The sequence below is a fragment of the Phyllobates terribilis genome, unplaced genomic scaffold (genome assembly GCF_046119375.1).
Source record: "Phyllobates terribilis strain yellow unplaced genomic scaffold, ASM4611937v1 Scaffold_1450__1_contigs__length_283581, whole genome shotgun sequence".
Classification (NCBI taxonomy): domain Eukaryota; kingdom Metazoa; phylum Chordata; class Amphibia; order Anura; family Dendrobatidae; genus Phyllobates; species Phyllobates terribilis.
Genome location: NW_027364210.1, coordinates 266,166 through 283,307, shown reverse-complemented (window position 1 = coordinate 283,307; position 17,142 = coordinate 266,166). Strand labels below are relative to the sequence as shown.

At 45.0% G+C, this 17,142-nt stretch overlaps 1 long non-coding RNA gene across 1 annotated transcript in view; it reads left to right on the top strand.

Annotated features, from left to right (window-relative positions):
- Window positions 1-13,413: 13,413 nt before the first annotated feature.
- The window catches only part of LOC141244118 (uncharacterized), a 57,864-nt gene continuing 54,135 nt past the window's right edge, over window positions 13,414-17,142 (top strand). Inside the window, exon 1 of the long non-coding RNA XR_012308093.1 lies at window positions 13,414-13,594. This is a non-coding gene — a long non-coding RNA (uncharacterized lncRNA). The remainder of the gene's footprint in view (window positions 13,595-17,142) is intronic.

Sequence of the window (17,142 nt, the reverse complement as noted above, 5' to 3'; positions counted from 1 at the left end):
AGTCGTGACAGATCATTTTAATAGTAAAAAAAATAATCTTAATAGTAAAAAAAAATAATCTTATTTAGTTACTCGTACATCCAAAATTTCAGATGTCTGACTCCAAAACTGACGGATTCCATACAATCTTTGAACCCCTATAATATTAAGAGGGAAACTCTTGAGGGTGGAATTATCAAAATTCCTTTCTTAGTGCTCATTTAAGCTATAATAGAACCTATCTGCAAATTTCAAGATGCTAAGTTCAGTGGTTTCGGCTGTGCGTTGACCGCTAGGTGTGTCAGTCAATCAGGTTTACAGTTTTATATAATCTTCGCCTGTATGGTGTGTTTATATAAAGTAGCCCTATGTCCTTCCCCAGGCTTGAAATTATCCATATCAAATTTCATCACAAGCGGATTACTAAACACTGATTAATAAACAGGACGGACTGAAGTTACTTGCGTTTAATATTGTTCGTGTTAGTAAAGAATTAGTATGTAATTGGAATAATGGACATCTGCAGGTAATTTATCTATGTGTTTTTACTGCAATATACTCCTGTAAACTATGTTATTTGATTTCTTTCGTTCAGCGAAAATATGTAGATTTTGCGATTTAGAAACACGTGAGCAAGCTACGTATAGCTGACCGTGGGAAAAACAGGGTGTGCCTAAATGTATCCCTGCTACCTTCAAAGTTTGCCCTTGCGATTTATTGATGGTCATTGAAAATGCAACTTTAAGTGGGAACTGCAAACGTTTAAAATTAAAGGGTAAGTTATTGGGTATTATTGGGATGCGTGGTATAAGAATATTTTCACCCTTAGCTTCTCCAGTTAAAATTGTGGCCTTTACAATGTGCCCGCCTAGTTCAGTATCTCGCAATCTTGTGCCATTACATAATCTCGGGGCGTCCAAGTTGCGCATTAACAAAACGGGTATACCGACCTTTAATTCGAGCTTATGAGATGGGACCCCGGATAGCTCCAAAGAGTTAAGAAACTCCACTGGGTAGCTCGTACAGTCTTCAGATGACATGACTGTGTCGATGAAGTTGTAGGTTGTTGCATCGCTGGTTACTTGGTCCAAGATAATTTTATTGATTTTCGCAACTGTTTCATTTCTTGGTGCTAGTATAGTTCTTTCACATAGCCAATTTTCATCGTGGATGTTTTGTTGCAAATTTGGAAAAACTTGAGCAATAAGTGCGTCTTCCGAATCCACAACATGACAAAATTAGTTAGTGAATAGAACCATACCTTCTTCGTCAGTTTCGATTCGACCTTCACCGATCTCGAGCAGTTTCTCAGCGTACGCGCCCAACTCTAGATCACTGAATAACTGGACACGCATGTTGGTGGTGAGGTGCAGCTTTTCAACTTTGGTCCATAAATATGAGGATTTCAGACATGCGTTAATTTCGTCTGCTGCAGTGCCTCGCTCGATGACAGGCAAAGTTTGCCTAAAGTCCCCAGCCAATAAAACAACCACACCACCCATTATTGTTTGTTTACTGTGTAAGTCTTGTAGACAACGATCAAGAGCTTCGATGGCACGTTTGTGTGACATTGTGCACTCGTCCCACACGATTAGTTTGCACTGTTGCAACAGGAGGCCACGGACGCTGCTCTTGCTGATATTACACGATGGGGTTTCTTCGTTCACCAGATTAAGAGGTAATTTAAAGACTGAATGTGCCGTCCGTCCACCGCTTAGCAATGTTGCAGCAATTCCAGAGGAAGCCACAGCTAATGCAACGTTATGACTGCTACGAATTTTTGCTAAAAGTAAATTAAGCAAGAAAGTTTTTCCTGTACCACCCGGGGCATCAAGGAAAAAAAGTCCGCCTTCACCATTCTCAACTCGTCCTACTATTTTGTGATAAATCTCTCTTTGATCAGGTAGCAAACGTGGCTCAGTTTCGCAAATGTGAGCGTCTAACTGGTTGGTATCATAGCTTAGCTCTTTTATCAACTCGTTCGACAGCTCTCCTCTACGCCGCGGTGAGGGTAGACCAAAATCGGACAATTTCTTTCCAGAAATTATTAATATTTTGTCCTCAATAAGCCCCAACGCCTCATTGAAACAGAGATCATCGTTAACGTGATCCATTCTTTCAAATCTGTGCATGATATCCTCTGATAACGCAGTTTTATACTTGTGCCAGAGTTGTAGAGGATTGGATAAACCGCAAGTGCATATCAATATGGCAAACAGCTCTCTTATTTGCGCCGGGGAGCGACATAGCACGGCCTCTTCTAAGGTGGTATCCCAGTGGTTATCATATTCCAACAACCCCATCTTCTCACACACCTGCCGAAAAGTTGCAAATTCTTGACCTTCAAATGTTTTTAAATCCGAGAAGTTGGTTGGACCCCTTATTACATTCAGCAGCATACGCAAGCAATAACATTCAAAATTGCTAACGTGCACCGTGTAAATGCGACCTAGAGCGTCTCCTGCCTTCACACCTGGCCAGCCATCGACAGGTGTTCCTTGTAAACGACGTTTCCATTGCTTCCGTGCCACATTCCAAGTATAGTAGCGAGGCACGTCAATGTAAAGTAATGTTTTTGCAAACGTATCACTTTGGCACAACAGGAAAAATGCAGTTAGTGTAGTTTTAGGTGGTGCTTCTAATCTCTCTCTAAAATTATTTTCCGTAAAGTAAACCCTCTCGCTATTGGGTAAATGAATCGCGAGATGAGTAACGGTTGGGTGTCTCTCGTGCAGAGGCAGACCTAAGATCCGCCACGCTGCTTCGTTACTACTAACATATCGGCCGGTTCTAAAGGTCTGCACCTCATCTCTTGGGTCAATGTTAACATTCCCTTGCTGGCGGATGTTAAAAATAGCCTGGTCGCTACCCTTATTAATATATTTACAAATATATTTTATCGTCTGTACCGTATTACAGAACTCTGCATTTAAATGAGAATTAAAAAATTTTGATAAGAGTGGAGAATATGGGACCACCCAGCTATTGTCCACCAATATTTCCTGTGTTCCTCTACGGCTTTTTATAATCGTCGTGCGTCCACCATTCTCTGGTGCTCTGCGCCTGTACAAAGGATAACCTTTGTCATTGGTTTGAGTATCTTTTAAAAGCTTCCTCGGATATTTTTTTGTACATTTTCCTTCCTTCATGCATGGCGATGAAGAATTGAATGTACCATATGGCCCGTGAATCATATTCTTTGTCACTGTATCATAGAGCTTTTGATCGGTTTCTGGGTTTGGTATCTCAGCACATATGATTTCGTCAATTTGGTTCGGATGCAATTTTTCCTTTAACCACAGCAGTAAGTGCACATGAGGCAAACCTCGCTTTTGCCACTCGATCGAGTACATGAAGCATTGCATATCACCAAATATGTTACCTTTTGTAATTAGAGCTACCAACTTCTGTACTTTTATTCTAAATACTCGGGCTGTTAAGTCATGTCTGTCCGTTGAATTTTGACCAGCCATAAGCTCTTTGGTGATTTCTGGCAAAGCGGGGTTGCAAGTCATTGTAATAAATAAATCAGGCCTCCCATAATTACGTACGTATGTGAACGCATCTTGTGTGTATTCGTGTAGGTATCTCGGGCTATTTACAAATGATGACGGGAGAATCACCATCTGACCTAAGTTATTTGGATCCAAATCCGCATCATTTCTTATTGCATCTTGCAAGTGAATATAATTTTCTGCGCGCAGTTTTTTTTTATTTAAAGAAATGAACCTTAAGCGCTCACTTTCCATCTTTACATACATGTCGACCAGAAACTGATGAAGTAGGAGCCTACACTTAAGCATCAAATTAAAATTGCTGCGACGGACCATCAAGTGAAAGGCATAAAAATCTTTGCAGGACACCTCTTTGCTTGGTATTGCTTGTTTGGTAATTGGATTTATCTGAGGAATATCAATGCTAAACCCCTCTTGTCCTTTCCAAAAAAATATTGGGTACTTGAGAGCGTCATAGAATCTATGTGTATCGGGAACCCTAGTGAGCATGCCATCGCACGGCTGCACAACAATGTCCCGAGACATAGTTTGTTCGCTACTAACTATTACAGCAGCTATTTCATTTGTAGTAGGGGCATTGAATCGTCTCTCATGTTGACCACGTGGTACACGGTCTAGGTGAATCACTACTTTGAAATGATCGTCATTGATCATTCTGTCTCTAGCCGTTTTAAATTCATGCACCAAAATGTTGTGGTCGTGAAGTACTCGTTGTAATTTTTTAACTATGTTTCTATCTACGCTTTGCACGCACTCAGTATGCCTGTTGATTTGTTCTTCTTCGTCACCTATGAAATAAACTTGTAAAAATTGTGGTTGCGAAATGGACGTAGGAATTAAAGAACCAATACGGTGGTATACTTGTCCTTGTGTTGTAAAGGTCGGGCAAAACCCTGGCATTGAGACAATTTGATCTGCTCCAAAAGACGTAATATGAAAGCACATGTTGTATTTTCTTATATTATTTAGAAAAAGGCGAGATTCATCAGTTTCATTAGATAAAAGCTCTTTTAAAGGTTGAACTGGCTCGTCTATATAAGGAAGAGCTACTTTCCCGCCCAAACAACACATACCTGCTGCTTCCTCTTTCCACTTAAGAGCTCCGCAATATTTGCAATCTATGGTCATTGCTTCTATTTTTATAAGCTTGTGAGTTTCATAATCAAGAGTCTTGTCATACTCAAATGCAGCTTTATTAAACAATATCCATGTATTTCTTGTAAATGTTTGACGTCGCTGTGCTGCCCTTTTAGCAACAGTGCGTCTGCGAGATTCGGCCATTTCATAAGTTTCAGTGGCTCTTTGGGACGCCATGTAAGTCGCTTGCTGCTGACGTCGAGCTTGGGACTGTTCTGGAGTTTCAGCAGCCCGTTGAGACGCCAGATACTCCGCATGCTGTTCACGTCGGGCTTGGGACTGTTCTGGAGTTTCAGCAGCCCGTTGAGACGCCAGATACTCCTCATGCTGTTCACGTTGAGCTTGGGACTGTTCTGGAGTTTCAGCAGCCCGTTGAGACGCCAGATACTCCGCATGCTGTTCACGTCGGGCTTGGGACTGTTCTGGAGTTTCTGCAGCCCGTTGAGACGCCAGATACTCCTCATGCTGTTCACGTTGAGCTTGGGACTGTTCTGGAGTTTCAGCAGCCCGTTGAGACGCCAGATACTCCGCATGCTGTTCACGTCGGGCTTGGGACTGTTCTGGAGTTTCAGCAGCCCGTTGAGACGCCAGATACTCCGCATGCTGTTCACGTCGGGCTTGGGACTGTTCTGGAGTTTCAGCAGCCCGTTGAGACGCCAGATACTCCTCATGCTGTTCACGTTGAGCTTGGGACTGTTCTGGAGTTTCAGCAGCCCGTTGAGACGCCAGATACTCCGCATGCTGTTCACGTCGGGCTTGGGACTGTTCTGGAGTTTCAGCAGCCCGTTGAGACGCCAGATACTCCGCATGCTGTTCACGTCGGGCTTGGGACTGTTCTGGAGTTTCAGCAGCCCGTTGAGACGCCAGATACTCCGCATGCTGTTCACGTCGGGCTTGGGACTGTTCTTGAGTTTCAGCAGCCCGTTGAGATGCCAAAAACTCCGCATGCTGTTCACGTCGGGCTTGGGATTGTTCTGGAGTCTCTGCAGCTCTATGTGCCGCACAACGCACCGCCTGCTCAAGCCTTCGTTGCTCGGCTTGTTGAGACGTCTCATCACGTCTAATTATTTTCAGAGCTCGGGCTTTATTAGAGCTTTGGGAAATGTTAGACTTACGCTTTCGCGGCATTTTTATAAGTGCTAATTACAAAATAGATACTTAGTAAAGTTCAAACAAAATACTAAAACAATCTAATTAGTTATATTACGATCGCTGTACAGACGATATCAGTTGTATATGACTGGTCTATGAGGAGCAGCTGTGGCGCGGTTACCCATAGCAACCATTCCCAGTGCTCTGTGGGAGCTGAGAGCAGCCTGCTGGTGCTGTGGGTGACATGCTGCGCTGCACACACACAGGGCTGTGCTGCACACAGGAGGGGAGGACGCCATTTGTGTAGCGCTGCTGCCGGTGCTGTCAGGCTGCAGTGTGTGCATCCTCCATGGAGCCGCGCTCAGGTTACTGCCCCTCCCCGTGTGTGAGTCACTTCCCCTCCGCCCAGGTGAGGCGCTCGGAACTTTCCCGGCTGCAGCAGCTGGCGCAGGTGAGCGCATGTTTTATTATACGGTGTTATGTGGAGGGACAATGGCGGCGGGGACCCCCTGTGTAAGGACAATGACGGCCCGGTGCCCCCGGGCAACCTGCAGGAGGAAGCCTCACACTCCCCCCGGGTTGTGGGCGCGGGCAGGCCGTGCTGGGACGTGTAGCTCCCTAGTAACCTGTTCCTGACATATGGGCTGTTTTCTGGGCTATTTTTTTTTTTTTTTTAAGTCTGAGAAAATGTCATAAATTATCCTTCTCCCTTCAGCTGTTTCCAGAGTGTAATGTATCAGGGTGAGCTCATGACTGACAGCTGCCAAAGTTTCTAGGAAATGTCAGTCCCTGGGGGTCGTGTGTGAACCCCCTGTGCCACACTTGTACCTGGCCACGGTATATGATCACCCCTGTATTCTGACTGTGCACAGGCGGCAACTGTGACCTCACTATACAATGATCCACTATGGGCAAATTATTGTATTATCAATCTCTTCTGACTGCTGTAAATCAGCCATTTAAATATCACCTGTGTATGTGTGTATATAAGAGTTTGATAAATATACTAAAAAGTTTGATAAATATACTAAAATGTGCATTGTAAAATAGTATCTAATTTAATTAAATTTATGGTTCACAATTTTGGTCATAGTGGCTTCCACATAAAAGGTAGATATATGCTGTCGCAGACTTTTATTTAGAACTATTCAAGACAAACAATTCTACGGTACATCATCTTTGTGTAACTCCAACGGTTTAGGCAGCGTACGCCAAGATAACTCTCAGAGGCCAGATTTTTTTCCGACTTAATTGACATGTATCGTTATATTACGACCAAAATTACATAAAATCATTACAAATTGTAGCCTATATGTTATTCCGATGTATAATCTATATTACTGTAAAGTTTCATGCAAATCCGTCCAGTAGTTTTTTCGTGAAAGAGTAACAAACATACATACTCACAAACTTTCGCATTTATAATATTAGTAGGATGTTAAAGTTTGTGACGCCACCTGTGGAATGCGGCTAAAGGGAGCGGCCGCTGAGGAGCCGTCTTCTGAAGCTGATGTTACTGCAGCAGGGATGGTGTGGCTCTCCACAGGAAGAGATAGCTCCAGGGCAGTGTAGATGTTGTTGTAGGTTGCGCTGGACGTTGTAGTGCAGGGAGTGATGGCGCTGCCAGAAACACAGACAAGGTGGTGCAGTCCTCTGGATCTTTACTCACGGTTATTGCAGTCCAAGTTACAGACGTCAAGGTAACTTCCCGTGCCGTGCAGCATTTACTCAGTGAGGGGTTCAGTCCACCCCCAGGTAACTCCGGAGTACATAGCAGGACCCCCTTCTGTGTCCTCTCTCTGGCTGTCTCCCTGAACCTCATACCAAGTGTCCCAGTCCAGTACCTGCGGGCCTTGGCGGGCGACGTCTGTTCCGTCCCCTGGGTCCTATATAGCTACCTTCCTGGTGAGACTGATTTGGAATGTTGGCTACTGGACATGAAATACTGCAGCCTCCGGTTTCTAGTTAAGACGTGCAATCTTCTACTAGTTGAGGGACCAGTTCCCTGTATGCAGCCTGACCCCTCCACCATATTTGGGCGTACGGGTGGCCTCTCGCACTGCCTGTACCCCTGGGATCCTTTCTTCTGGTTCCTGGAGCCTTCCTGCTCCCTCTCCTCTCCTTCTCTTCTTCCTCTCAGCCTTGGGCCTCACTGGCTAGGCCCGCCTCTGGAAAAGAGCTCCTACAGAGCCTCTGCTCCTGGCACTTTCCTCCTCAGACTAATCTGTCTTTCTAAGATGGTTTCTCTTTTTATATCTTCCTTCTATGTGCTCCTCTTAACTACGTCCTCCACCCACACCCCTTTACTAGGTTCCCCCCACCCCAGCCTTGGACCAGGGACTGTGCTCTCCCGTAGGAGCAATCTCGCCCCGCCCTCTGAAGTGTGGTGTAATGAATGCAGGTGTTAGGGTCCTGAGCTGTACTCCTTCCTTACCTGAGAGTGAGATACCACAGCTCTGGGTGAGATGCAGTACCTCTGTGGCGACCGAACCCTCAGGGGCGCCACATATATATGTGTGTGTGTATATAATATGTGTGTATGTATGTAATGTGTGTGTGTATATATCTATATATATCTATATATACACAGCTCATTTTCATTTTCTCTGATTTTTCTCTTTCTAGGTCTATTTTTGAGTAAAATGTACATTGTTGTTTTATTCTATAAACTACTGACAACTTGTCTCTAAAAATCAAAGCTAAAAACTTTGTATTTATTTGCAGCAAATGAGAAATCGTCAAAATAATAAAAAAGAACCAGAGAACCAGTGCTGTCAGACCTCAAATACTGCAAAGAAAACAAGCTCTTATTCATTTAGAAACAACAATACTCATGTTTTAACTCAGGAAGAGTTCAGAAATCAATATTTGGTGGAATAACCATGATTTTTAATCTCAGCTTTCATGCGTCTTGGCTGCTTTCTACCAGTCTTTCACGCTGCTTTTGGGTGACCTTACGCCACTCCTGGCACAAAAATGTAAGCAGTTCATCTTTGTTTGATGGCTTGTGACTATCCATCTACCTCTTGATTACATTCCAGAGGTTTTCAATAGGGTTCAGGTCTGGAGATTGGGCTGGCCATGACAGGGTCTTGATGTGGAGCTCCTTCATCCACACATTGATTGACCTAGCTGTGTGGCATGGGGCATTGTCCTGCTGGAAAAAACAGTCCTCAGAGTTGGGGAACATTGCCTGAGCAGAAGGAAGCAAGTGTTTTTTCAAGGATAACCTTGTATGCGGCTTGATTCATACGTCCTTCGCAAAGATTAACCTGCCCAATTCCAGCCTTGCTGAAGCATCCCCAGATCATCACCGATCCTCCACCAAATTTCACAGTGGGTGCAAGACACTGTGACTTGTATGCCTCTCCAGGTCTCCGTCTAACCATTAGATGACCAGGTGTTGGGCAAAGCTGAAAATTAGACTCATCAGAGAAGATTACCTTACTCCAGTCCTCTATGGTCCAATCCTTATGGTCTTTGGCAAACTTCAGGCTGGTTCTCCTTTGCTTCTCATTGATGAAAGGCTTTTTTCTAGCTTTACATGACTTGAGGTCTCTAGGAGCCCGTTATGAACTGTTCTTGCCGTGCACTTCACCTCAGCTGCCATTTGCCATTCCTTCTGTAGGTCACTTGATGTCATCCTGCGGTTGCTGAGTGACATTAGAATAAGATGACGGTCATCCCGGTCAGTGGAGAGTCGCTTTCGCCCTCTGCCGGTCTGTAGCTTTGTTGTCCCCAATGTCTGCTGCTTGACCTTGTTGTAATGGACTGCCGTCTTTGAAATTTTAAGGATGGAGGCAACATGACTCTCACTGTATCCCTCTGCTAGAGAAGCCAGAATTGAGCCCTTCTTTTCCTCACTCAAGACTTCTTTTCAACTCCTTTGGCATGGTTAAAAGTTAGTTTTTCATTCATATTACTTTTGTGCTATTCCTAGCACTTGTTTTGCCATCCAGCTTGCCCTATTGCAAGAGGACTGTGAAGCCCACAGCAGTGTTTTTTATCCTTTCCCTCATTACATAAGATTTGGTTCAGGTGATCACCTAATCAGAAGCACATTAAGTAAAATGAGGTGGACTGTGGTTGGAATTCAGCTGACGCTGGAATGGAATGGCTGTCAGACATGTAGAGATGGGGATTTTTTCCATTGATTTGAACAAAGGCAAACCGAGCCTAAAGTATGAATCTTTAGGCTCCATTTGCTCTGCTTTCAGATGTCTCATTTCAGACAGCACAATCCTGAATTTCAGGGATTCAGTTGTAAGCCTTGTGTAAAGACCTGAATGCAGCGCTGAATGTAGTGTGAATAGGTCCTTACATCCTACACCACCTCAGGGGATTGTTGTTATGGAGTATTGCCCCTGGGTGGCCGCAGTTATGACCACCACCAGGGCTCGCGGTCACCCACCCTAGCTTTGGTATTCTGGGGAGCTGGTATAATGAATATCTGAGAAGAGCCCTAGAGAAGCAAGAACATTGGACAACCAAGATGTGGTGGCCTGAAGTCAGGTGTAGTGTTCAACAGGGCAAGACTTTCTAACTTGTATCTATTGTGTATGGGTATCGTGGTTGTGGGGGACTTCATGTGTCCAGTAACCATAGTGGATGCCCATTCCTAAACTAATCAAGGATTCCTGTGGACCTATTGAGCTAATAGAACCAGCAGTCAAATTAATGTCCCAAATGATCCCCACAAATGAATAACTAATAGGGAATTAGGTAATGCACACGGAGCATGATGCTTCGCACTTGTCTTTGGTTTGCTGCGGATTGCAGGAGGTTTATGGACTAGTTGATGTGCGGCCCCACAACTTGTCTATAGTAGATACCAGCCCCATCATCTTTTTTTCAACCTTTGTATGTGAGGACCCTGCACACGACTGGTCCCATTTCCATACTTTTTCCATTAATAGCCGGTCATAATAGAGTAAACCAGAGATGGGGGTCGTCCATTTCAGGTGTTGTAGGTGTTCTCAGTCTTCTGAAATCCCTTTAAAGAGAACCTGTCACTTTCCATAACGATGTAATTTTTTACCTGGTGTAAATGCCCCTGTTCTGAATACGGCGTTGCTTTTCTTGTGTTCCTGCCCCTCTGTCCCTCTTCCCTGGATGTAAATCATCTTTTTAGCCAAGTGGACTAAGAGTGGGATATATCAACCAATTCATCTCCACCCACCTGTCAGGCAGATCTGTGTATATCTCCTCAGATGGATGCCAGCTCTGCAGGGAATTATTTGACATAAAGAGGTTGTCCGGCACCACTCACATCTGCATTGGTGGTGAGCGACACTGATGACATTGCTCTGGGAGATACAAAACAGGACATGTACTTTATTAAAGGGAATCTGTCAGCAGATTTTTGCTACTTAATCTGAGAGCAGCATGATGTAGAGCAAGATATCCTGATTCCAGGGATGTGTCACTTATTAGGCTGTGTGTTGTAGTTTCAATACAATCCATGTTTTATCAACAGGAGATGATCACTGCCTGACTAGGTCTCAGGTACAGGCCAGTCAGGCTCATCTGTGTAACCCCGCCCTCACCACTGATTTGCAGTTTGTACACAGGAATCTGCCAGCGTGGGCGGGGTTACACAGGGCTTAACATTCTGAGCACTGCTTCATTTACAACAGAGAAAGCAGGGATTCTATCAAAACTGCACCAAGCAGTCTAGTAAGTGATGCATCGCTGGAATCAGGCTCTCTGCCCCTACATCATGCTGATCTCGGATTACGTAGCAAAACCTTCTGACAGATTCCCTTTAACTGGAATTGTGTATCTGTCCTATCCTATTGCAATAACTATAGATGCAAGTCGGAAACGCATTTGCGGTTAAACATTATTCTGGTTAGGATCGCGACCTATGGTGATGTTTTTATATATTTTTTACTACAAATAAACTCACAAGATTTTTAACCCTATCCTGACCCTGTAACACTATTTTCTTCGTTCTAATAAATAGGTGGAAAATTTGGCACAAATCCCTCCAAGTATCTGCTTTACTACCTATAGCCAGCCTTGGTAAATGGGCTATTGTGTTCATTTCTGAGTGAGGCCCTAGTTTTGTCTTGGGGCCCATGGCTACTTATTGCACCCTGTGACACCTATTTAGCCATTTTCCTGGGTTTCCTGCATTCTGCTTTGCTGTGATCTGGTCATCAGTCTTTCAGGTAGTGTGTTTTATAGGATCAATACAATATAAGTGCCCCCATCACAGAGACCGACCCCCAAAACACTGGTGATGTAACTTGGGCTGGAGTTATATGTGACCTGCTCTATGTACAGGTGCATCTCACAAAACTAGAATATCATCAAAAAGTTACTTTATTTCAGTTCTTCAATACAAAAAGTGAAACTCCTATATTATATACAGTCATTACACACAGAGGGATCTATTTCACGTGTTTATTTCTGTTAATGTTGATGATTATGGCTTACAGCCAATGGAAACACAACAGTCATTATCTCAGTAAATTAGAATACTTTATAACAGCTTGAAAAATTATTTTAAAATCCGAAATATTGGCCTATTGAAATGTATATTCAGTAAATGCCCTCAATACTTGGTCGGGGCTCCTTTTGCATCAATTACTGCATCAATGCGGCAATGTGGCATGGAGGCGATCAGCCTGTGGCACTGCTGAGGGGTTATGGAAGCCCAGGTGGCTTTGATAGCAGCCTTCAGCTCGTCTGCATTGTTGTGTCTGGGGTCTCTCATCTTCCTCTTGACAATACCCCATAGATTCTCTATAATAGATTCTCTATGGCAGTGGTCCCCAACCTTTTTTGCACCAGGGACCGGCTTGAAGCAAGATCATTTTTCCATGGCCCAGCAAGGAGGGGGTGGGGTGGGCGGGGCTTTGGTCATATGGGGGCGGGGTAATGGAGGGATTTGGAGTTTAGTGCATACTTATCATATAGTGTAGACCAGGTCCCCGCCAGGAGCTATGCCAGGAGCCCCACATAATGTGCTGTGCCAGGAGCCGCATCACTGAGGCCCCATCACGCCCTGCAGCAGGACAGGGCAGCTGTCCTGACAGCTGCTGTTCAGCTGCATTTACTTTATCCCAGGGGCGGACACAGACTGTAGTGGGCCCCTGTGCAAGAAATTTTTGGGGGCCCCCCCCGTCCTTCATAAGGCAACAAAGTTATGTAAACATAACCCCCCCATGTGCATCTCTCACCCCCCCATGTGCAGCTCACCCCCGTGCATCTCTCATCCCCCTCCGTGCATCTCTCATCCCCCTCCGTGCATCTCTCATCCCCCTCCGTGCATCTCTCATCCACCCCCCGTGCATCTCTCATCCCCTCCGTGCATCTCTCATCCCCTCCGTGCATCTCTCATCCCCCTTCGTTGCTCGGCTTGTTGAGACGTCTCATCACGTCTAATTATTTTCAGAGCTCGGGCTTTATTAGAGCTTTGGGAAATGTTAGACTTACGCTTTCGCGGCATTTTTATAAGTGCTAATTACAAAATAGATACTTAGTAAAGTTCAAACAAAATACTAAAACAATCTAATTAGTTATATTACGATCGCTGTACAGGCGATATCAGTTGTATATGACTGGTCTATGAGGAGCAGCTGTGGCGCGGTTACCCATAGCAACCATTCCCAGTGCTCTGTGGGAGCTGAGAGCAGCCTGCTGGTGCTGTGGGTGACATGCTGCGCTGCACACACACAGGGCTGTGCTGCACACAGGAGGGGAGGACGCCATTTGTGTAGCGCTGCTGCCGGTGCTGTCAGGCTGCAGTGTGTGCATCCTCCATGGAGCCGCGCTCAGGTTACTGCCCCTCCCCGTGTGTGAGTCACTTCCCCTCCGCCCAGGTGAGGCGCTCGGAACTTTCCCGGCTGCAGCAGCTGGCGCAGGTGAGCGCATGTTTTATTATACGGTGTTATGTGGAGGGACAATGGCGGCGGGGACCCCCTGTGTGAGGACAATGACGGCCCGGTGCCCCCGGGCAACCTGCAGGAGGAAGCCTCACACTCCCCCCGGGTTGTGGGCGCGGGCAGGCCGTGCTGGGACGTGTAGCTCCCTAGTAACCTGTTCCTGACATATGGGCTGTTTTCTGGGCTATTTTTTTTTTTTTTTAAGTCTGAGAAAATGTCATAAATTATCCTTCTCCCTTCAGCTGTTTCCAGAGTGTAATGTATCAGGGTGAGCTCATGACTGACAGCTGCCAAAGTTTCTAGGAAATGTCAGTCCCTGGGGGTCGTGTATGAACCCCCTGTGCCACACTTGTACCTGGCCACGGTATATGATCACCCCTGTATTCTGACTGTGCACAGGCGGCAACTGTGACCTCACTATACAATGATCCACTATGGGCAAATTATTGTATTATCAATCTCTTCTGACTGCTGTAAATCAGCCATTTAAATATCACCTGTGTATGTGTGTATATAAGAGTTTGATAAATATACTAAAAAGTTTGATAAATATACTAAAATGTGCATTGTAAAATAGTATCTAATTTAATTAAATTTATGGTTCACAATTTTGGTCATAGTGGCTTCCACATAAAAGGTAGATATATGCTGTCGCGGACTTTTATTTAGAACTATTCAAGACAAACAATTCTACGGTACATCATCTTTGTGTAACTCCAACGGTTTAGGCAGCGTACGCCAAGATAACTCTCAGAGGCCAGATTTTTTTCCGACTTAATTGACATGTATCGTTATATTACGACCAAAATTACATAAAATCATTACAAATTGTAGCCTATATGTTATTCCGATGTATAATCTATATTACTGTAAAGTTTCATGCAAATCCGTCCAGTAGTTTTTTCGTGAAAGAGTAACAAACATACATACTCACAAACTTTCGCATTTATAATATTAGTAGGATGTTAAAGTTTGTGACGCCACCTGTGGAATGCGGCTAAAGGGAGCGGCCGCTGTGGAGCCGTCCTCTGAAGCTGATGTTACTGCAGCAGGGATGGTGTGGCTCTCCACAGGAAGAGCTAGCTCCAGGGCAGTGTAGATGTTGTTGTAGGTTGCGCTGGGCATTGTAGTGCAGGGAGTGATGGCGCTGCCAGAAACACAGACAAGGTGGTGCAGTCCTCTGGATCTTTACTCACGGTTATTGCAGTCCAAGTTACAGACGTCAAGGTAACTTCCCGTGCCGTGCAGCATTTACTCAGTGAGGGGTTCAGTCCACCCCCAGGTAACTCCGGAGTACATAGCAGGACCCCCTTCTGTGTCCTCTCTCTGGCTGTCTCCCTGAACCTCATACCAAGTGTCCCAGTCCAGTACCTGCGGGCCTTGGCGGGCGACGTCTGTTCCGTCCCCTGGGTCCTATATAGCTACCTTCCTGGTGAGACTGATTTGGAATGTTGGCTACTGGACATGAAATACTGCAGCCTCCGGTTTCTAGTTAAGACGTGCAATCTTCTACTAGTTGAGGGACCAGTTCCCTGTATGCAGCCTGACCCCTCCACCATATTTGGGCGTACGGGTGGCCTCTCGCACTGCCTGTACCCCTGGGATCCTTTCTTCTGGTTCCTGGAGCCTTCCTGCTCCCTCTCCTCTCCTTCTCTTCTTCCTCTCAGCCTTGGGCCTCACTGGCTAGGCCCGCCTCTGGAAAAGAGCTCCTACAGAGCCTCTGCTCCTGGCACTTTCCTCCTCAGACTAATCTGTCTTTCTAAGATGGTTTCTCTTTTTATATCTTCCTTCTATGTGCTCCTCTTAACTACGTCCTCCACCCACACCCCTTTACTAGGTTCCCCCCACCCCAGCCTTGGACCAGGGACTGTGCTCTCCCGTAGGAGCAATCTCGCCCCGCCCTCTGAAGTGTGGTGTAATGAATGCAGGTGTTAGGGTCCTGAGCTGTACTCCTTCCTTACCTGAGAGTGAGATACCACAGCTCTGGGTGAGATGCAGTACCTCTGTGGCGACCGAACCCTCAGGGGCGCCACATATATATGTGTGTGTGTATATAATATGTGTGTATGTATGTAATGTGTGTGTGTATATATCTATATATATCTATATATACACAGCTCATTTTCATTTTCTCTGATTTTTCTCTTTATAGGTCTATTTTTGAGTAAAATGTACATTGTTGTTTTATTCTATAAGCTACTGACAACTTGTCTCTAAAAATCAAAGCTAAAAACTTTGTATTTATTTGCAGCAAATGAGAAATCGTCAAAATAATAAAAAAGAACCAGAGAACCAGTGCTGTCAGACCTCAAATACTGCAAAGAAAACAAGCTCTTATTCATTTAGAAACAACAATACTCATGTTTTAACTCAGGAAGAGTTCAGAAATCAATATTTGGTGGAATAACCATGATTTTTAATCCCAGCTTTCATGCGTCTTGGCTGCTTTCTACCAGTCTTTCACGCTGCTTTTGGGTGACCTTACGCCACTCCTGGCACAAAAATGTAAGCAGTTCATCTTTGTTTGATGGCTTGTGACTATCCATCTACCTCTTGATTACATTCCAGAGGTTTTCAATAGGGTTCAGGTCTGGAGATTGGGCTGGCCATGACAGGGTCTTGATGTGGAGCTCCTTCATCCACACATTGATTGACCTAGCTGTGTGGCATGGGGCATTGTCCTGCTGGAAAAACCAGTCCTCAGAGTTGGGGAACATTGCCTGAGCAGAAGGAAGCAAGTGTTTTTTCAAGGATAACCTTGTATGCGGCTTGATTCATACGTCCTTCGCAAAGATTAACCTGCCCAATTCCAGCCTTGCTGAAGCATCCCCAGATCATCACCGATCCTCCACCAAATTTCACAGTGGGTGCAAGACACTGTGACTTGTATGCCTCTCCAGGTCTCCGTCTAACCATTAGATGACCAGGTGTTGGGCAAAGCTGAAAATTAGACTCATCAGAGAAGATTACCTTACTCCAGTCCTCTATGGTCCAATCCTTATGGTCTTTGGCAAACTTCAGGCTGGCTCTCCTTTGCTTCTCATTGATGAAAGGCTTTTTTCTAGCTTTACATGACTTGAGGTCTCTAGGAGCCCGTTATGAACTGTTCTTGCCGTGCACTTCACCTCAGCTGCCATTTGCCATTCCTTCTGTAGGTCACTTGATGTCATCCTGCGGTTGCTGAGTGACATTAGAATAAGATGACGGTCATCCCGGTCAGTGGAGAGTCGCTTTCGCCCTCTGCCGGTCTGTAGCTTTGTTGTCCCCAATGTCTGCTGCTTGACCTTGTTGTAATGGACTGCCGTCTTTGAAATTTTATGGATGGAGGCAACATGACGCTCACTGTATCCCTCTGCTAGAGAAGCCAGAATTGAGCCCTTCTTTTCCTCACTCAAGACTTCTTTTCAACTCCTTTGGCATGGTTAAAAGTTAGTTTTTCATTCATATTACTTTTGTGCTATTCCTAGCACTTGTTTTGCCATCCAGCTTGCCCTATTGCAAGAGGACTGTGAAGCCCACAGCAGTGT